The sequence below is a fragment of the Pseudonaja textilis genome, chromosome 1, assembly GCF_049901715.1.
Source record: "Pseudonaja textilis isolate UNSWEBS1 chromosome 1, rPseTex1.2, whole genome shotgun sequence".
NCBI lineage: Eukaryota > Metazoa > Chordata > Lepidosauria > Squamata > Elapidae > Pseudonaja > Pseudonaja textilis.
The window spans coordinates 100,197,230-100,219,172 of NC_141990.1; the positions used below are offsets into that span (position 1 = coordinate 100,197,230).

Consider the following 21,943-nt stretch of genomic DNA (forward strand, 5'->3'; position numbering starts at 1 on the left):
TTTAAAGCTCTTCATTCGTTTTTTTTAAATTATTAAATGAATCTTATTAGAATCATTAGCATTAAATGAATCTTATTAGAATCATTAGCATTAGAACATTAGCAGCAAATAGAAACAAATGGTGAGGTTTAAATTATAATGAGGATGGGTTTTACATTACCGCTTAAAAGACTCTGGTCATTTCCCCTTTAGACTATCTTCTACGGTCATTCAACTTTGTTTGTGCCAAAATTCTAATAATAATATTTATATCATTTAAGCAATGATTCAGTGATAATATGGAGATGTTTTAAACCACTACCAGGGGAATAGCCTATATGTTATTAATAGGGTTTTTGTGCTACTGACTTCATTGCTCATTTGTTACTTACCTGTGAGCAAGCTAATAAACACAAATTTTAATACAGATCCTTGAGAAGTTCCACTGTAAAGTTCCATCTGTCCCATCTTTGTTTCCTATTCATCAGCTAAATACCAGTTCATGAAAGAATTGCTAAATTTTTCAGGCATTTTTACTGAGAGACCCTTAGAAATCTCTACCGCCACATTCCACCCATCCCGTTACACTGGAAATTCCCATCCAGAACAATTGCCTGGATTTCATGGTCCTACCTGGGGTAGGGTCTGAGCTGAGATATGTTTGGGCAAAAAGCAGTTCTACCTTCTTGAGATTAATTTTGAATTTGTTTCTTCCCATCCACCCTCAGCTCTGTCAGATACTGAGTTAGGATTTTCATTACAGGTCTTCTATGGCAGGGGTCGCCAACTTTTTGGACCTCAGGGACCACCAAATTCATAATTTTAGATCCCAGGGACCACTAACTGGTTCTGTGGCCATGGCCTAATTTGTGGGTGTGGCTTGGTCATGTGACTGGCTTGGCATGGCTTGTATGTAAATATTATAAATATTTATATAAATATTGAATTTTTTATAAAAAAAAGAGCAACTTTTACCCAAAATCAGGCAAAGCAGGCAGGCAGATTGAGTTGCTCACAGAATCACAGATTCATTCAGAAATCAATCTATCTGACATTGGCTAGCTCAGTCTGTCACATAAAATTTGCTTGCAAGCAACTCATAAAATTTGCTAGCAAGCAAACTCACAAAATTAATTCAGAACACACCATGTATGTAAATATTGAATTTTTTATAAAGAAAAGCAACTTTTATCCAAAATCAGGCAAAACAGGCAGATTGAGTTGTTCACAGAATCATGCAGTGATCTATCTATCTGCCATTGGCTAGCTCAGTCTCTCAAATTTGCTTGCTGTGAGTCTGCACTGAACTTGCTTGCAAGCAAACCTTCAGTCCTAAGGGAGGTTCGGCTGTGCTTAGCTAGAAAGCAAGAAATCCAACGATTTCCTGCTTCCTAGCTAATCTAAATCTCCCGGCACAGCAGAACAGATGATGGTCGGAAAAAGGAAAAATAGCAACTTAGCAGGCAGGTTTGCCAGGTAAAGAATGAGTGGGCGGGGAGGGTTCCCGCAGGCTATGTGGGGTGAGCAGCCTTGTGTTTCTGCGTAGCCTGGATTAATTGCTTTGGGGGGTGCTCTGGGGGTAAGATTTCTCTGCGGCCCACCAAAATTTTCTCACAGCCCACCAGTGGGCCGCGGCCCACCGGTTGGCAACCTCTGTTCTATGGGAATAGTGATGATCAACTACCTATTATCAGCATGCTGTCTTTCTTGAAACTGAAGGATTTGCCTACATAAAAGTGCAATTTTGCTTTGGTATTTAGGGAGAAGTTCAAGATTGAGTATTAGTTGATTAAGACCTCTTATATTAAAGAAGCTAAACCTGCTTTCTCATTTGAGAACATGCCGAATCTTTTGCTGCATAAAAACCAGGAGCTGACTAGTCCAGCTTGCTTAGGAAAAAAGGTACACACTTTGAGATTTGGGCAGATGATGGAAATTCTGGTAATTATCAGAATGATTTCTTTTTATATATATATAAAGTTTTATTGTTTTTTAAGACAAACAAAGTCTTCGGGATGGTTTAGATCTGTTTGGACCATCCAGGAGCAAAGATATCGGCAGCAATCTCAGACCTCCCAAGATCACATGCCGTATCGTTGAGATGCCAGCTCCCCCCCGCCCTCAGAATGATTTCTGTCCTCTAAAAAATTCAGGTATTTTCTGGTAAACCTGGGCCTGTCAATAAACTGTGGTCTTCTGTCTGCCCAAATTTCTTTTCTACTTTATTTTGCTCTTGAGAGTTTTTGACAAGTGTCAAATGAAAAGCTTTAAATCTTACAAATATTCCTGTTATTGTGATGCACAAAGGATTACTGGAGAAAGTATGTTCAAGTGGCACTTATTGTTAGGATGGCACAGGCAGGAAGTGCTAAAGAAAAGGGTATGTGTAAATCTAAATTGAGAACAGAATTTTCCAAGCATTCTGCCAACTCAAAGCATTTTGTTTAATGGGGAACATTAACTTTCCAAATGAAACATTCAAGAATATGAAAGAACAATCAACAGTATCTTGAAGTGTATTTTTATGAGTGGTTTCTTTCACTACCCTGGATTCTGTTTTAAGTCTTGGCTCTCTAGTTCTGGCTAAAGAAATGTTTTCATTCAAAATAAAATATTTGCAGGAATGTAATATTCACTAGAATAAGCTTCCATCTTTTAGTTATTCTATACAACATTACTTTTTCCAACTATTAATGGTTGGTGTGTTACACCTATAGCATGTATTCATTATATTTTTTCACAACTCAGAGCAAAAATCAGATATGTTATCTAGGGCAGGGGTGTCAAACTTGTGACGTCAGGGCAGTGTCACGTGATGTATTGTGACTTTTTTCTCCTTCGCTAAACCGGACAGAGGTGGGGCCAACACATGACGAATCTGGCTTGTGGACTCCAAGTTTGACATCCCTGATCTAGGACATGGGTTAAAACTATGTAATTTACTGAATGGATATATAGATGTTTAAAGTTGCCATTCTGTGTATACATAATGTAAAAATGTCAAAAGTGTTCATATCTGCTTACAGATCTCCCCGGCTTCCATGCCACTGCTTCTGTGATTTCATTTGAGAAAATGCTGTTTTCAATGCAGTCAAATAGTTGCTTGTTGGGAAAATTAATTAAATTGGGGAAATGCATGGAGACAGATAGAGAAGATTCTACATAGGCGTGACTGAATCATGTGCTTTCTTGACTGTCAAGAAAGAGTGGTGCAGAGTGATGTCACCACAAAGGGAAAGATAATTTAAACCTTCTCCATGTACACATGAAAGAATAATGGGAGAATTGTTGTCTGCATATAGTCAGCTACATATATACACTCCCTAGAACATATATTTTGAGGCCAACCACTGTTGATTGCCTCCTACAGCAATTGTCAAGCTCAAGGACAAAAAGGGTGCCAATTGACTAAACCATTGATAGTTAAAGGTTTTACTTAAGAAAAGAGGGCATTGCATTTTTAGTTACTAGCTCACAGTCATTATTATTTCACAGAGCTTGTGTTGTCTTGTTTTACCATCTGCTGATTGAACTGCCGCCAAATATTGAAATATGTGTTTACACAGCAGTTGGCTATTCTGTTTAAAAAGGTCTTGTCAGCTCCAGTTCTCTTCCTGTTCCTGCCCAGAGGAAAAGGATTTCCACTCTTCCATGAAAGAAGAACATGTTGGGTTATCACATTTGAGATATAATATTTATCCATCACAGAAAGACAATTTCATCTTGAAGCGTTTTTATGGTTACAATACTCAAGAAGTCATACAAAATGCTCTTCTTCCCATCCTCACATGAATAATAAAAAAAAAAGTATGGGGGAAGGCACAGTGTCACCATAAGAATTGCTGGCTTTTTATTGCAAGTACCACATTTTAAGAAAAAACAAAATTAAGAATTCCCTTTGAAACTGTCCAATTGCATCTGCTGTCCTAATTGAGATATTCCTTTATTCTGATAAGGGAATATTGCTGTTTGAATAGTGTCTTGCAAAAGTTTTGTCTATATTTTAAATAGTTAACTGTTCTTGTAATAGTCTAAATTACATTCAGAAGTTTTAAAGATATTCTTAATATCCCTAATGAATTTTGCAAGTTTGGATTCCTGATTATTCCACTAGTCTGAAATATGTATAAATGAGCTCAAAAATACAGTAGTTTGTTGGTTGCTTGTGAGGTAATTAGTGTTGTTATCTGAATGAATACAGGTGAAACTCAAAAATTAGAATATCGTACAAAAGTTCATTGATTTCAGTAATGCAATTTAAAAGATGAAACTGATATATGAGATAGACTAATTACATGCAAAGCAAGATAGTTCAAGCCATGATTTGTCATAATTGTGATGATGATGGCTTACAGCTCATGAAAACCCCAAATCCACAATCTCAGAAAATTAGAATACTACATGCAGTCAATAAAACAAGGATTGTACATAGAACAATATTGGACCTCTGAAAAGTATAAGCATGCATATGTACTCAGTACTTGGTTTGGGTCCCTTTTGCAGCAATTACTGCCTCAATGCGGCGTGGCATGGAAGCTATCAGCCTGTGGCACTGCTGAGGTGTTATGGAAGACCAGGATGCTTCGATAGCGGCCTTCAGCTCTTCTGCATTGTTGGGTCTCATGTCTCTCATCTTTCTCTTGGCAATACTCCATGGGGTTCAGGTCAGGCGAGTTTGCTGGCCAATCAAGCACAGTAATCCCACGGTTATTGAACCAGGTTTTGGTGCTTTTGGCAGTGTGGGCAGTTGCCAAGTCCTGCTGGAAAATGAAGTCAGCATCCCCATAAAGCTCATCTGCAGAAGGAAGCATGAAGTGCTCCAAAATCTCTTGGTAGACGGCTGTGTTGACCCTGGACTTAATTAGGCACAGTGGACCAACACCAACGGTTGACATGGCTCCCCAAATCAACACATACTGTGGAAACTTCACACTGGACTTCAAGCATCTTCCAGTGTGTGCCTCTCCATTCTTCCTCCAGACTCTGGGTCCTTGGTTTCCAAATGAGATGCAAAAGTTGCTCTCATCAGAAAAGAGGATTTTGGACTACTGAGCAACAGACCAGTTCTGTTTTTCTTTAGCCCAGGTAAGACGCTTCTGACGTTTGTTGTTCAGGACCGGCTTGACAAGAGGAATACGACATTTGAAGCCCATGTCCAGGATCTGTCTGTGTGTGATGGCTCTTGATGCACTGACTCCAGCCTCAGTCCACTCCTTGTGAAAGTCCCCAACACTTTTGAATGGCCTTTTCCTGACAATCCTCTCCAGGCTGCGGTCATCCCTGCTGCTTGTGCACCTTTTTCTTCCACACTTTTCCCTTCCACATAACTTTCTATTAATGTGCTTTGATACAGCACTTTGGGAACATCCAACTTCGTTTGCAATTACCTTTTGAGGCTTACTCTCCTTATGGAGGGTGTCAGTGATGGTTTTCTGCACAACTGTCAGGTCAGCAGTCTTTCCCATGATTGTGATTCCTACTGAACCAGACTGAGAGACCATTTAAAGGCTCAGGAACCCTTTGCAGGTGTTACGGCTTAATTAACTGATTAGAATGGGACACTTTGAGCCTAGAATATTGAACCTTTTCACAATATTCTAATCTTCTGAGATTGTTGATTTGGGGTTTTCATGAGCTGTAAGCCATAATCATCTCAATTATGACACATCACGGCTTGAACTATCTTGCTTTGCATGTAATGAGTCTATCTCATATATTAGGTTCACCTTTTAAGTTGCATTACTGAAATAAACTTTTGCACAATATTCTAATTTTTCGAGTTTCACCTGTATATGATTTTAACTTCAAACCAAAAATATTTCTGCCTAGATTCCTTCTTAATTGCACTGAATATAGATTTCTAAGACAAGCATGGAGGGTGAATGTACTGTAAGTTTTCCTTAAACTGAATTTGAAAGAGAAGTTTTCAAAAGATATGAACATCTTATCATAGAATGTCCCATTGTATACAGTTTAAATATGTGTATTCCTTGAATATTCCCTAAACATTAGACAGTGAAGCAGATGCATTAAGAACTACCAGTGAGAATTACAGTTAGATGGATAGAACTGGATAGATAGACCAATTTTTCCTGGTCCCTGATAAGACTTATGGATGTTTTTTGAAAGTGGCACATGAGCTACCAGGGTATAATATAAGCCTCTAATCCGATATGGCAAGGATGAAAGGAAGCCAAGGTCATTTTACAACACAATAGAAGTACTGCAGCTTCCTTCTCAAGCTTTATGTTGTCCTTTCCTATTCAGACTCTAATGATTATTAAGATATGCTAAGAATACTAATTCTAAATAAAAGTGTTAGGGGCAGGTATTATCCCCCAAGCAATCAGCATGAGAACGTATAACTCCAACTCAGCTTTAGGATCTTGGGATGGATAAATTAAAGTCTTTGTAAGATTTTATTTGTAAGACTTAGAAGGAAAATTTGTGTGGTTATGGCAGTCATATATATGCGGAGTTAAGGGTATGTTTTGTAGTACTGTTACAATAAATACAATTCTATGGCCCTGTTTACAGAAAATATTCACAAACATATACAACCAGGTTGTATATTCATAGCATATATAATGTAGAGCAAAGAAATTTGTTTGTTGCAACAGTTAAGATGATGGCCTAGAAACCAGGAAACTCTGATCTTGAGTCCTGTTTTAGGCGTGAAACCTGGCAATATAACTTGAACCAGTCTCTCAGCCCAACCCACTTCACAAGGTTGTTATTGTGAGGAGGAAGGAATATTATTATGTTTACTGCATTGAATTAAAATAATTTTTTTTTAAAGTTAGTCCTTGACTATGGAACCTAGAGTAGGATATTAAGAGTTATCTATAGTATTTACTAAATTGGATTAAAACTATTGTAGCTCCAACTTCCAATTAAATAATTAGAACTATTTGGGAATCCAAACTGTTATCTATGTTTATCATGCTAAAAACCTGTTTTAAGTGCTGCACATTTTTAAATATGTGTTTAACTTCAGATAAAGAATTTGCCTGTGTAGGCAATGGATACTTCATTTATTCTCTCACTTGGCTGTACTGATTCTTTCTTTTTAATGACGTGTTCCTTTTGTGTTTATAAGATGTGGCCTGCCCTAGGTTTTCTATAAATATTTTATTTAACAGTGTGACTGCCCAATGCATTTAAGTTGGAAAAATTTAATATGCACTGGCATGCAAAGAGCTACCATAAGCTACATTGCCACCATTGTACAAACTGGATATTTAATTTATGACCCATTTGAGAAAGAAGTAAGATCAAAATTATGGTGAGACAAGGATTCCTTTGAAACAATATAAAATATTCATTTATGGAATGATGAATGGGAATTTGGATTTTTTATTCTAGATAAGAAAAGCCAAATCCATGGCAATTGATTGGAAGTTGTGAAAAGATATTCACATATATCCAAATTTAATATAAAATTAGTTTGTGACCCACTAGCATTAAGTCACTTTGTTCATAGTCCCTATTTAGCTTGTAAATTGTCTCAGAGTCTGAACATTTTGAGGTTGGACTCAAAATAGATGAGTTCCAACCTTAGCAGAAATGTTCCTACTATATCAAAACTGTTTTAGGCTACTTGGGACGTTGCTGTTTAGAGGAACATTGGAATATTTCCACTAAAATTGGAAAACCTTTTCAAAGTTCAGAATGGTTTGTACACCCCCACACCCCAATTTAGCCTACAATCATTGGTACAGTCATTGGTAATTGTAGGAATAGGGTCAACATCTGGAAAAGAAAATTGGTGTAAACTGTGCAGTTGGTATAAATAATTAAAAGATATAATCTAATATTTAAGAAGTTGAAGAAGAGGCTAAACCAAAATAACAAAAGTTAGAGAGTCAAAAATCTGGACTAAAATCCACCCTTGGGTAGATCTGGGTAAAGGTTTCTTATGCTGAAAAGACTTTCTCTGCTTGGTCTTTTTGCAATCTGATACATGCAGTTATCTGTTTTATGGGTAAAACTTGAAAATAATTAAGTTCATTCAGTTTTTCTTTTGTTCTTGGTAGCACCTAGACATCTTGGTTAACTTTTGAAAGTGAAGCAGGCCAGCTTTGGTTAATTGGAGACTAAAAGGAAATATAAGGACTGCAGGCTAGACTTGAAAAAGTTGAAAAACCATTGCAGAAGAATGCAGTGACCAGCAACTTCAGTATTATTGGGAATTAATTAAGTACAGTATATGGATGAGTCCATGAACTAACAAAGAGTCCCGCTTGAGTCAAAGCATTTGAACCTTACCTTACATCTCTTAGGCTTGAAAACTGTCTGGTTGGCTTTGGGTCAGTCATTCTTTCTCAGCACAGCTTCTTGCCTCATAGGATAATTGTGGGGAAAATAGGAGGCAAGACCACTGTGCATGCCGTCTTGAGTTGTACGAAATAAAAAAAAACTGTGTGTGTGTTTCAATTAGCTGATATGTAAGTTGGTTAAGTTTAATAGGTCTCTGAAAATAATTCAAGGAAAGTAGACCTAGTTACTCAAAGGCTTGGTGCATGAAGGCTTCCTTAGGTGTTTGTATAAAAGACGTGAAAACCAAGAGGGAAAGTTAAGAACAGGGTTGGGATTCAACCGCTTCGGCCTGGTTCTATAGAACCGGTAGCTTCGAAGAGCAGTCCGGTTCTCTCTGAAGATCTTCTTTTCTTCGGTTGGGCCCGCCCGCCCGCCTGGACTCTAGGCTGTCCTTTATTCTTACCTTAGTCGCTTTGTGCGGCACAGCTGAGTGCTGCGCGTCAGCAGGAGATGGTGATTGCTTGCCGGAGAAGTTGTTTTGCAAGTATTGTGTACGCGCACGCAGCGCACATTTGGTGCACATGCGCACAAAGTGCACATGCATACACAAAGCACACAGTCACCGAACCGGTTATTATGCTGGTAGGATCCCATCCCGGTTAAGAATGGACCCAAAGTGAAGCATCTTATCAAATGATCTGTATGCTTGCATTGTTTAACAAGATGGACAACATTATGGACCTGTATAAATAATAACCCATCCCCAGAGCAATTTAAAACATGGTTACTGACATTCTAAAAGACAGAGTCATTACTGTGAGATAGGAGGCTATATGAATTGCTTATATAAATAGATAAATAAGATGAACAAGGGAATAGGGAAGAACTGTCAAAAATAGGTAGTGATTTTTTTAAAAAAAATGACTAACTTGAAACATTTTAGATGTCCAGATGGGAATGACTACTAATAAGCAACAGATGAGGAAAAAATAATAATAAACAGTTGGTTTCCCACCAGAACCAATGGAATAAACTCTTGTGTGTCCCCCGTCCGTCGTCCCCCCGCTTTCCTTCTGTGGCAATGTTACTGTAATTGATGCTGCTAGGTAACAATATTGCCCTAATTCTTACTTAAATTTTCTAACCCTTAGTAGTCAGAGGGAGGAGGGGGGAATGTGACAACTTTTAGAAGTACTGCATGGTTCTCATGGTGAAAATGTGTATTTTGCTCATAGATTAACTAAGAGAGCCACAATAGATTTTGCATCAATTCCTCATCTGTATGAATCCTGCTTAACTAACTTAACAAAATTCTTTCTGCTTTATCGTATGGGAATACTAACGTATGAACAGAGTTCTGCTGAAGGTCAACAAAAAATGGATAGCAAAAAGGGCACAGGTTCTGTGACAAGTGGAAAGCTTCTTGGTGAAAAGAATCCAGTTCAGTAACATTTTACTGATGACCATGAGATTGCATAAAATGAAGCCTATTCTCTATTTTAAAAGTATGATTTTTTACATTCTAGTATCTAGAAAATGAAATCATTTTCATTGATTTACTGCAATAGTAAAAAGGCTTTTTTTGTTTGTTTGCAAAAAGCTCCTGGGTGGGGCTGGGGCTGGCTTTGTGAACATGGGGAGAGGGCAGCCAAAAGGAGCCTTTTTTTTTTTTTGAATTTTTTGCGGTGTGAAGCCAGCCCCATATAGCTCAGGAACATGGTTCAAAGGGGAGTTTTAGTGTGCTGTGTCCCTTCCTACTGCTTTATGCTTTTTTTTTTTCTTATTTGCCACATGAAGCCAGTCCCATACACGCCAGCAGCCAGGCCAGGAACAAGAAGATGGTGATGAAGATTAGCAGGGGTGGCAGGGGTCTTGAGGTGCAGGGTAGCAAGGATGACTTCGACCGCAGATGTAGCCCCAGAGCCAAAGGGCCAGTGATATGGGGGAGATAAGTGGCTCGGGGGAGTCAGAGACGGTTCCTGATCTTCCTAGGCTCAGGGCTGGGAGGGACCAAGACAGAAATGGCTTTGATTGAGGTGGATCCTTACCTCAGCTAACGACTGGCAGAATTATTTTAACAAAGGTAGCGGAGATTGCTGGGATTGCAGCTACTAGGCGATGCAGTCACATGATATCTTTTTGCTTAGCAACCCAAATTTTCAGTCCTAATTATGGTTGTAAGTCAAGGACAGATAGTCCTTGACTTATGACCAGAATTGGGACCAGAATTTCCATTGCCTAAGTAAGATGGTTTTTAAGTGAGTTGCGGTGATTTTATTACCTTTCTTGCCATGATTATTTAGCGTATCACTGCAGTTCAGTGAATCGTGTGCTCTTGAAGTGAATCCCGCTTCCCTTATTGGCTTGGCTTGTTGGCAGCCACCATATGGCAATCGCATGACCCCGGGATGCATGCGGTTGCCAAGGGCCTGAATTTTGACCACGTGATCATAGGAATGCTATAATGGTCATAAATGCAAGGACTGGTTGTAAGTCATTTTTTTCAGTGGCATTGTAACTTTGAATGGTCAATAAGTGAATGGTACAGGACTAGTTTAGGACTACCTGTATCTGCTGATCCGAGCAGCATGGCTCTTTGTAAGATGGAAATTTTGTCAATCTGAAGATTTTTTTAAGTGGCGCCCAGGGGTTTTTATATGACATCCGATATGCTGATAACCACTGGGAGCACCACTTCCAATTTATACTATAAAATTTCAACTTACATTTTCAAATCTTGATCCTCTGTCATCTTCCCCATTGTTTGTGTTGTATTCTACTCTCCCCTGGTATTGTCACATCAATTATCCACACTTTTGTCTATTAATATATTATTACCCAGGCATTTTGATTTTCTGTAAATTGTTAAAGACCTGGTTGTTCTCCCAGGCCTCGGGCTAGAACAGGAGTATTAAACTCACAGCCTGCAGCCCAGATGTGTCAGGTGCTGGCCATGCCCAGTTTAGTCAAGAGGGAGGAAGTCACAATACATCACGTGATGCTGCAAATTGGACAGCCCTGGGCTAGAATTATAGTGTTCTGACCCAAACTCTTTTCCAATAAGATAAACAATAACCAAAGGGAATAGAAACCTTTTAATGAATCTTATGAATCCCTGGTTAAAAGGCTGCTGCAAACTAACTTTGATAAACACAAACCTTGCCAAAACTGTGTGAGACTGCCAGGAATCACAGATAAGAAATATTTCACAACACAAGAGTCTTCAAATACCAACTTGAGATACTGTAATGTCCATGAGACTGAGTTTCAAAACGTCTTTGCTTCCTGCAAAGAATGTTCGCTTCACAGCTGCCTTTTATCTTCTTGAAGGAGGGGCAATTACCTTGCAGCCTTACCCCTGAGTCGCCAGTGCTATTGCAGCTACTCTTTCCTGTGAGCAGTCCTGTGCTCATGCACACTTGGCACAGGCTTCTCGGGAACCTCCTCATCGCTGCAGCCAGCTCCCACAATCTCTGAAGGCAGCAGTCCACTCCCTAATGGTCCAGGCCCCTCATCTGAGTCCTCGCTCTCCTCAGCTGTCCGCACCTGCTGCCAGCTAACCACAACAGATAGTTGAACCCTTTGGGGTTTTATACCCCCATTTTGGTCAGCTGTATTCTTTTTCACTAATTGTTTTCATTCAAATTTATTTAATTCTTTTTTTAATTTAAGCTGAGCAAAGCTCTGGGGAGTCAGGTAGCCTGAAATTGAACGAAGGCATTAAGTTATTACATATCCTAAGGGCATGCAAAGTTTCATAATCCCAACAGTAGGCAATTTAACATAGAAATGTTGTGATGTATGAAGTGATAGCAAGAAAAAATATGAACGTAGATCGAGGTAGGATTTGGGGTGATGAAGTAAGCGAACTATCAAATTTTTAGCTAGCAAATTATTAGATGGAGGGGAGATATCAAGAAAATCCAGGGTTAAAATCCCAGAAGGCAGCGGCCAGTCATTTGTATTGTTATCAACAAAGCTACAGTAGTCTTTGACTTACTATCACAATTGGGACCAGAATTTCCATTGTAAGTAGTTGTGGTCATAAGTTGAGTCAGACCTGAGTTTACAACCATTTTTACAGTGGTTGTTAAGCAAATCAATTAAGATCACTAAAGCTCATAAATGTGAGCAAATAGCACAGAATAGAATAGAATAGTTTATTGTCCAAGTGTGATTAGACACACAAGGAATTTGTCTTGGTGCAAATGCTCTCGGTGTACATTAAAAAAAGATACATTTGTCAAGAGTCAAGAATCATCAGGTACAACACTTAATAATAGTCATAGGGTACAAAAGGAAACAATATGCCAAGTGCCCATATTATGATCACGTGACTATGGGGTATGTATGGTATGACAGTCATAAATGTGAGTACACTTTTTCCAAAATGTTGCAACTTTCAAAAGTCATTAAATGAATGGTTGTAAGTGAAGGACTACTTGTAATGTATTTGTTTACTCCAGTTCACTGAGTCAAGCTAGAGACTCTGAGGACCCTTTACCTTCGCCTTACAGATTCATTCAGGGCAGGCAAAAGTGTCACTACGTCATGTAAATTAATGTGTACACAGTAAACACCATTTTCAGTTCAACTGATGACCTGCTTTTAGTGCCCTAAATTATGTTTGTAAAAATTCATACTCTGGTTGTTTTCCTTGGCAAGAGATGGCTGGCAAAAGTAATGCATAAGCCACATCCTCTGCAAAGTGTGTATGCAGACTTTGTCCAGAAGAGTATCAGTGGAAGTGAAAGCTCAGTTTTTCCCCATATTTGCCTTTTTACCCATAATTATTCGCTTTCAAAACCTTTTCTCCAGAGAGAATTCTGTCTGGGCATGGAAAACAACCCGGTTTTTTTTTTCTTTTTAAAGTATGCCCACTTAAAGTAGTTTTGTGGAGGAAGGGTGAACAGGAAACTCAGCTCTTCACATTTGGCCATATTGCACTTCAAATTGTTCCTTTCCCCCACCTTCCTAGAGATTTAGACACTGATCCAATTTTGCTGCTGTCATGTCAAATTTGGTCACAAAAATTCAGGTTGGAATATTACAGATCCTGGGGTGAAGTATGTTTTCTCCCTGAAATTCGGATGGATTTTAGAGGTATGATTCTATTAATTGTTGTTTGTTTGTTTCATCTGTTTTTCATAATAAGCCTTAACAACACTGCTTAATCTTTTCCCTGAAGCAGCCATTCATCATTAAGGTTTCAGACAAAAGCCGAAAAACAAGCCTCTCTTTGCTGTAATAGGACATGAACGAATGGCAGCATTGTGGCTTGGAGTTGTGATTGGCTGAAGGAGATCACACCCTTGGAATCTGTTTATCCCTAAAAGCAAGATAGAATCTTCTCTGAATTTCAGAGAACCTTTTATGCAATGCTTCATATTCAAACAAACATGATTACAGTATTTGCAAATTATTTGGGTGTGTTAGTAGTGAATAAGGGGAATGAATAAATATTTCTTTTGAGAACAGTAGGTCCTTTGACTTGTCTGACAGTACAGTTGTATACATGTCTCCTTGAAAGTAAAATCTATTCATTTCATGGTGATTTGCTTCCTGGCTATCACATATATAGGATTGGAACTTTATGTTTTAGGTAGGGGGTGGTGATGTAAGCATGCTAAGCTATATGTTAACTTTTAAAAAGGAATTTAAGATTATTTCTCAAATAGTAAAAATGGCCAGAGAAATAGTATAATAATCTACAAAGAACATAGATGGTTACATTTTTGAGTATATCTATTCCATTTGTGGAAGCAAGAAAATAATACAAACATTTTACAAATTAAAATTCTTAATTTGAAATTCTATGAGATTTTCTGATTGTGGGTGGTTAGCGTAGGCTGCAGTTTCTCAATAATCCCTTATTATACTTGATTTTAAAACAAGTGCTTTTGTAAAATTCTAAAGCAATACTATGTTTGTGTGAGTGAACAGTGTTATGTTTTTACAAACTGGCCTCTTTTTAATAATATGGAATTGTTTAGATAGCTCAGGAGGAGGCTTTGGTTATGATCCATGTTCTGTGTGCATAAGTGGTAAGAATTGCAATTTTGTAGTTGTTTTTAGGGATACCACTTCTTAAATTTTTCTTGCATAAAAAAACAATTTAGGAATAACAGCTGTCTAGGGAAAAATAACTGCCAATGGGTACATATTTTTCCACTGAATTTTATTTAAATTGTTTTCACGCCAAGTTTCCAAATTGTTTCTGAGAATAATGCATGTAAATTTTGTGCATGCTGACAGTGGTCTAGATTTCAGAAGGTTGCACATTCTTTTCTGTGAAGCCTCTTTGGTAATTAATTTTACAGAATCCTGAACTATTATTCTCAAATTTCAAAACCAGACCTCATTTGCTGCCATATAAAAAAAACTGGATTAAAGGCATTGAAATATAGAAAAAAGAAGAAAGGAAAAGATGAAAACACTACTTTTCTGTTTTCTTCTTCATTTTCTGTTTTAGAGAAGCAAAATAAGTATTTCGCATTTTCTTCCATTTTAGAAGCCAGAATATAACTATGATTTTGTAGCAAGCAGAGACACCGATGAGGTGTCCTGTTATAAAAATACCAGATGACATTTTGTAAGAGATTCTGTGTTTTACTTATACCAATATAAAAAAAAGGGGCAGGCCTTTTTTGATCGTCATACTGAATTTGTGGACCTCTGCTGAAAGAAGTTGTTCTGAGGGGAGTTTGTAGTGGTGGAGTTAGGGCTATAGATAAACTAAGAATTTGGGGTTTTAGTTACTCGCATATCTAATAATTGAATTAATTTTCTTTCCAGTTTCAAAAATCCTTTATTCTAAAAATATTATCCCCTCCCCGTTTTCTGTAAATGATGCTTTGTTTCTTACCTTATATTGTTCAAATATAAATGTACTCATTTAATTAAAGGATTCATTCCCATTTTCTGTTGTGCTCCTACTAAATTGTATTTTGTTAAAACACTTTGAATTTTAATGGCAAGCAATAATAAATACTGTTTTTTTTAATTATAATCTGCCTATATTTCCAAACTAATCTTTATTTGGGGAGGCTATGGCATACATGGCATTACAAAACAATTTCATTACTATTCATTATTTTAAAAATGTAACAACTCTGCTGTTACATATCACTAAGCAGGAATCTTCTTTAGGCCTGTGTGACCTGTTGGCTGGACTATACAGGTGTTACAGTCTTTCAACAGAGCCTTACACCTGTGTTCAGGAACAGCTTAACTCTAAGATGGAATCTTTGCAATTGAACACTGGCCTTGTTGCAGGTCCAGGGGAGATGCTAAGAAGGAATCTTACCTACTTGTCTGGGAATGATTTGCCCTTGTTGGGCTGAGGAAGTGGACAGAGTCCTAAGGACTGAGCTCAGCTGCCTCCTGTTTAGATCCATGGCCCTCCTGGCTTATTAAAGGGGTCCTGGGGATGTGAATGGAGTCTAGCAATGGTGAATTCTTTGAGCAGGTTTTTCCTTTACCTTCAAGAAGGCCTTGGTTCACCTTCTCCTCAAGGAGCCGTCTCTGGACCCCATAGAGTAGACAATTTTCATCCACTGTCTAGCCCTACCTTTTGGGGGAAGGAGTGGAAAAGGTGATTGCAGAACAGCTTCAGAGGACCTTGGACAAACTAGATTGTCTGGATTCCTTTCAGTCAGGATTCAGACTTAGGTATGGGATAGGAATGGCATTGGTTAGGCTTTTGGGTGATCTCTGGCAAGGATGGAATGAGGGCTGTGTATCCATCCTTGCTGTACTTGACCTCTATGTAGTTTTTGATGCCATCATTATGGTATCCTTCTGAACCAGCTCAAAAGATAAGGGCGCACTGTCTTGTGCTGATTCACCTCCTTTCTCCAGAGTCAATTCCAGTCAGTCGTGATGTAGGGGGAGAGATGTAGGGGAGAGATTTTGCCCTTGGCTCCTACTACGTGGGGTGCTGCAAGTTCGGTGCTCTCTCCACTCCTATGCAACCTCTTCATGAGGTTGCTGGGTATGGTCATCCATCGCTGTGGGGTAAGGTATCATCAGCATACTGATAATAACTGAATTATGAAGCTCTGCCCTTGGCAAACTGAGCAATGCCACAGATGTTGTATCCCGGTGCCTGGAGACTTGGAGATCTGGAGGCTTCAGCTGTACCCTGGCAAGACTTGAATGGTTTTAGGTTTATGGACCTGACAGTTTTGTGACTATGCCATTTTGGGTGCTGGGTGGGATTTCACTGCCTTAAACAGACCTGGTGCACAGTTTGGGAATCCTCCTGGGCTCATGATTCCTGCTTAAAGAAAAGGTGGCAGTTGTGGCTAGAAGGGTATTTGGACAGCTTCATTTTGTGCACCAGTTGCACCTGTTCCTAGATTGAGGACTCTGCTCATGTTCCAGTCACTTACCAATTTGATTACTATGGTCTACATGGGACTGCCTTTGAAGAATATAGGAAAACTTCAGCTGATGCCAAATGCCTCTGAAACAGCACCCATTATACCTCTGTTCCGTGAACTGCATTGATTGACTGTCTGCTTCCGGGCTGAAAATGCTGGTTTTAATCCTTAAAGCCCTTCATAGAATGGGACCAGCTATCTTGTAGACGAAGCATGTTATGAGTCCTATCTGCTAGGCTACTATATTTGGTGGGACTCAGGCAGTGGACCTTCCCTGGTGTGGTGCCTGCCTTATGGAACACCCTCCCGAAGTAAGGCTAGCTCCATCCCTATCAATTTTCTGGAAGTCTCTGAAAACATCCTATCATCAGCTCATTATCTTTGTGGGCTTTTCATTGTAAATGATGATAAGCCAAAAAGCAGTAATATTTAGCCTTGTACTAAATGTGCGATCTAAGCATGGACCTATAGTGTAAAAATTGCATAATAATGGGAAATAACACTGCAGTCAAAGACAATTTCATAGCAACACATAGAGTTGAAAGGTTAAAAAAAGAAAGTGAGCTGACTTTTCCAGATCTTTGTGGGCAAATCTCATTGCAACTAGTGGTCTTTAGACAGCAGAATCTAAAGCCACATAAGGTCTTAGAGATGCAACCAGAACATTAAACTGAAAATCCATTGGTATACTTCATGTTTGGCCACATGTCCAACTATATTACCGGGTATCACCCAATGGTGTCAAGTAAATATTAAAATACAGAGGTAAAAGTGAATTCAACTCCCCAAATTCCCCAGCCAGCAAGTTGAGGAAACACACCTGAGCAAAAACATTTCTCTTTTCCCAGGCATTTCAATTTATAAACATTTTGCAATGAAAGAATGGATTTTACAGTTTTAAATATTAATAAATATGTCATTTATTAATTGTATTTTGCTGTTTTACAGATGTTGGTTTTTAGATAAGGTTTTAAGTAACTATCTTCTTACCAAATTTTCAGAAGGAAAAACATTACAACTTTTTATTTATTAAGTAAGAAAAAGCAAAACACATTTGAAACAAAATTGGAAGCTTTATGAAAACTAATCCCATTGTTGTGCACAAAAGGATTTTTCATTTGTCAGCAGAAGCTACTCATAAAGACCATAAAGTTATGTAAATCACAAAGACTATTGCAGATTGATGAATGGTGAATATTTATAGAATGAAGAACTAGAAAAATGCTTGTTTGGCTAGTAACACATTTGCCTTCTCCAAACTAAATGTAGCTCATTTTGAATTCTAATGTAGTTTTAAAATAACCCTTATTGTAAACTGTTGGCTTGTTCCTTTCAGTAGAAAATGTCCAAAATGCTTAAATTTTAATTAACCATGTTAAAACTCGCATCCATATAAATACTGTTGAAAAACCTTAATTAAGAAATAATTTATATTCTTACCCTTGGCTTAGCCATTTCTAGTTTGAGGTTTGATCATATTTAGAGTACACCAGTTGAAATCATGGATCTTAAGATGGGTTAATGTGATTTAAATAACGATCTTCCTTGTTTAGACATCATTTGGATTTTTGATGCCATATTGATATGGATGCAACCTAGCATTACAGTTCTCCTTTCTGAACATGCCTCACACAGTTGACTTCATGTTTACCTGAATAACCAGCAAGAACCTCATTTTTCATATACCATTGACCAGTGTTGTACCCCCATCCTATACTCATGCCTTTGATTTATCCTACCCAAATGTAGGACTTCGCCTTTGTCTTTAAGTTCAACTTGCTGGTTTTTTTCTATTTTTCCAACTTATGCTCTATTTTTGTGTTGGCTTCAGATAACAGATAATCAGAGTTGGAAGGCACCTTGTAGGTCATCTAGTCCAAACCCCCGCCGCCCAAGCAGGAGACCCATACACCATTTCTGACAAATGGCAGTCCAATCTCTTCTTGAAAGTCTCAAGTGATGATGCTCCCACAACTTCTGAGGGAAAGCTGTTCCTTGGTTGATTGTTCTCACTGTCAGAAAGTTTCTCCTTGTTTCCAGGTTAAATCTCTCCTTGTTCAGTTTCCATCCATTATTCCTTGTCTGGCCTACAGGCACTTTAGAAAATAGCTTGACCCCTTCCTCTCTGTGGCAGCCCCTCAAATATTGGAAAACTCCCCTGGTCCTTCTCTTCACTAGACTAGCCAAGCCCAGTTCATGCAACCATTCTTCATATGTTTTAGTCTCCAATGTCCTAATCATCTTGGTTGCTCTTCTCTGTACTTTTTCTCGAGTCTCAACATCTTTTTTGAAATGTGGTGAACAAAACTGGATGCAGTTTTCTGGGCGTGGTCTTACTAAGGCTTTATAGAGTGGTATTAGTACTTCCCTTGATCTTGACTGTATCCCTCTGTTAATACAACTTAGGACTGCATTAGCTTTTTTGGCTGCTGCTGCACACTGTTGGCTCATATTTAGCTGGTTGTCCACTAAGACTCCAAGATCCCTCTCACAGTTACTGCTGTTGAGCCTGGTTTCACCCAGTCTATATGTGTACTTTTGGTTTTTCTTGCCTAAGCGTAGCACTTTACTTTTCTTAAATATGATATCTATTGTTTTTGAACCCCTCATTCAAGTCATTAATAAATATGATGAATTGCAGAAGGCCGAGAAGGGAACTCTGCAGTGCATGACTCAGCACTTCACCTCAGCTCATCCTTGGACCCATTAATGTACAGTCAGGTACAATTGTTTCACTAGTGCTGTATTGATCAAATGGTAGCACATTCCAGATATTTCTACCTGTCTATTCTTTCTGGACTGAGTCTTGCTTCCCCAAGAGTTCTAGCAAGAGAATAGAAGGTTGTCTCCAGTCTGCTGCTGACCAATGTTAAGCCATTTCCTTTGGCCCTGGGACTAGCTAGCCCCTGGAAAAAGAGGCCGTTCCCACCAACCTCTTCTTTCTTCTTCAGAGCTCCCACCCTCTCTTTGGGTACAGGAAAGATGGCCAGAGAACAGCAGAATGAGAACATCAGGAGAGGGCAGGATTTCCCCTTACCGTCATTGCCACTTCCTGATTGAGCATGCAGATAGCTTATAGCTGGGCATGCATGGAGGAAGAAGTTGAACCTCTGTCTGGATTTGATTTCATAAATATGGCCTAGAGAGAATTAGACACCAGTGAGGGACCAATAATCCTGGTATATGGAAAAAATGGTCTGGGATATCACTAATTGCTTTTGAATCCTTTATAGTTATAGCTTCCTCTGTCTCTGAAATGCTTAGGAAAACAGGACTCCATAGCCCAGTCACAGTACTCTCTGTTGCTAATTGCCACTTGTTTATTTAAGCATAACACAAACCTGTCTTATCCTTTTTCTCTAGGACACGAGTTCTAGGAACAGTCAGAATGTAACACTAATCTCATTTCTGAAAACAAAAACAGAAGGAATCACTGGATATTTTAGAATTTGGCCTTCAATAACAGTTTAGATTTTTGTGTAAGGTGCTTAGGCTGATTGCTTAAAATATTTTTTTTTAATTATAAGTTTTAAGTTTTATTTTGATCATGAAATACTTTTAAGCAAACACTCTGCTTTATTGCCATAAACATGTTTTTTAGAAAGTAAAGTGGGTGTTCCATACTTAAAATAGCTGTTGTGCTAACCAGGAGTGGCTGCTGGACAATTATATTGCAAAGTGTCAAAAAGATTCTGGGCAGTCTTACTAAATTTCAGTGGAAGCTGATTATAAACTGGTTGGAGAGAGAGAGAACTCGGTTCATATCGTATAACTGATTCTGAAACTTTTTCTTTCCTGAAGAGCATATGAAACTGGGCTACAAAAATATAAACATTGAAGTGCCTAGGAATGAAGCATAAGTAGGCGTGCAATGAGTTAACTACGGAAAATGAAGAGTTCACAAAAGGAAAATATTCAGAGGAATGAAACAGTAACTTCTTTTTTTGCTATTGTCCAACAGAAACACACATAGGGAGTCTTAATTAAAGAGTGGCTAAAAAAACAGATTGCAGTTTTTAAAAGCTTGATTAAAAATCAAATAGTCTTGATTTTGCAGGCAGAGGAGGATATATCTGAAGATTGGTAAGTTTGCGTCCCATTTCAGTTTATGAAACTGCAGTTCTTTTTGGTTTTGTCGTTGCAAGGCATTGCAAAGAAACTATTGGAGGAGGCTGGTTTTTGTGAGGTTTTGAGCTGAGCCTTGTACCTGTATCTCTGATTGGATAAGAACTGTTGCTAGGCTCTTAGTTCCTGGGCAAATTAGAAAGTTGAACATGACCTGTTAGAACGGCTGCCTTGTTTTTCTCAGTTGTCTGCCTCTCTCTTGCCTTTGTTCTTTCCTCAGAAGGTACAGTAAATGAGATATGTTCACGTCTTTTTAAAGTTGAAACACATGTAGTACAGCTGAGTGGTCTCTAAGCACTAAACATTAATGTTTTAAATACATTAAGCTTTAGAGCTGTAAATCAAAATGAAAAAAAAAATTTCTTCCACATGGCAAAGGTGCTATTTAATTTAAAGAATAAAACAGATTTTCTTTTCATTTTATAGCATATGTATAGGGTTGTATAGTTCTTTAAAGAAGAATAAAATTATGATTGCACAAACTGCTGAGGATCACCCAGTTCAACAGAGATTTTATACATCTGATGAAGTGTACTGTGATCCACAATCAACTACACAATTGCATTTTTTGGTATACACTGCTCAAAAAAATAAAGGGAACACTTAAACAACACAGTGTAACTCCAAGTCAATCACACTTCTGTGAAATCAAACTGTCCGCTTAGGTAGCAACACTGATTGACAATCAATTTCACATGCTGTTGTGCAAATGGAATAGACCACAGGTGAAAAGCATAGGCAGTTAGCAAGACATCCCCAATAAAGGAGTGGTTCTGCAGGTGGTGACCACAGACCACTTCTCAGTTCCTATGCTTTCTGGCTGATGGTTTGATCACTTTTGAATGCTGGCGGTGCTTTCACTCTAGTGGTAGCATGAGACGGAGACTACAACCCACACAAGTGGCTCAGGTAGTGCAGCTCATCCAGGATGGCACATCAATGCGAGCTGTGGCAAGAAGGTTTGTTGTGTCTGTCAGAGAAGTGTCCAGAGCATGGAGGCGATACCAGGAGACAGGCCAGTACATCAGGAGACGCAGAGGAGGCCGTAGGAGGGCAACAACCCAGCATCAGGACTGCTACCTCCGCCTTTGTGCAAGGAGGGACAGGAGGAGCACTGCCAGAGTCCTGCAAAATGACCTCCAGCGGGCCAGAAATGTGCATGTGGCTGCTCAAACGGTCAGAAACAGACTCCATGA

At 38.6% G+C, this 21,943-nt stretch overlaps 1 protein-coding gene across 3 annotated transcripts in view; it reads left to right on the plus strand.

The window, feature by feature from the left end:
• Positions 1–21,943, plus strand: part of SESN1 (sestrin 1) — a 55,012-nt gene that overhangs the window by 2,989 nt on the left and 30,080 nt on the right. The window lies entirely within an intron of this gene.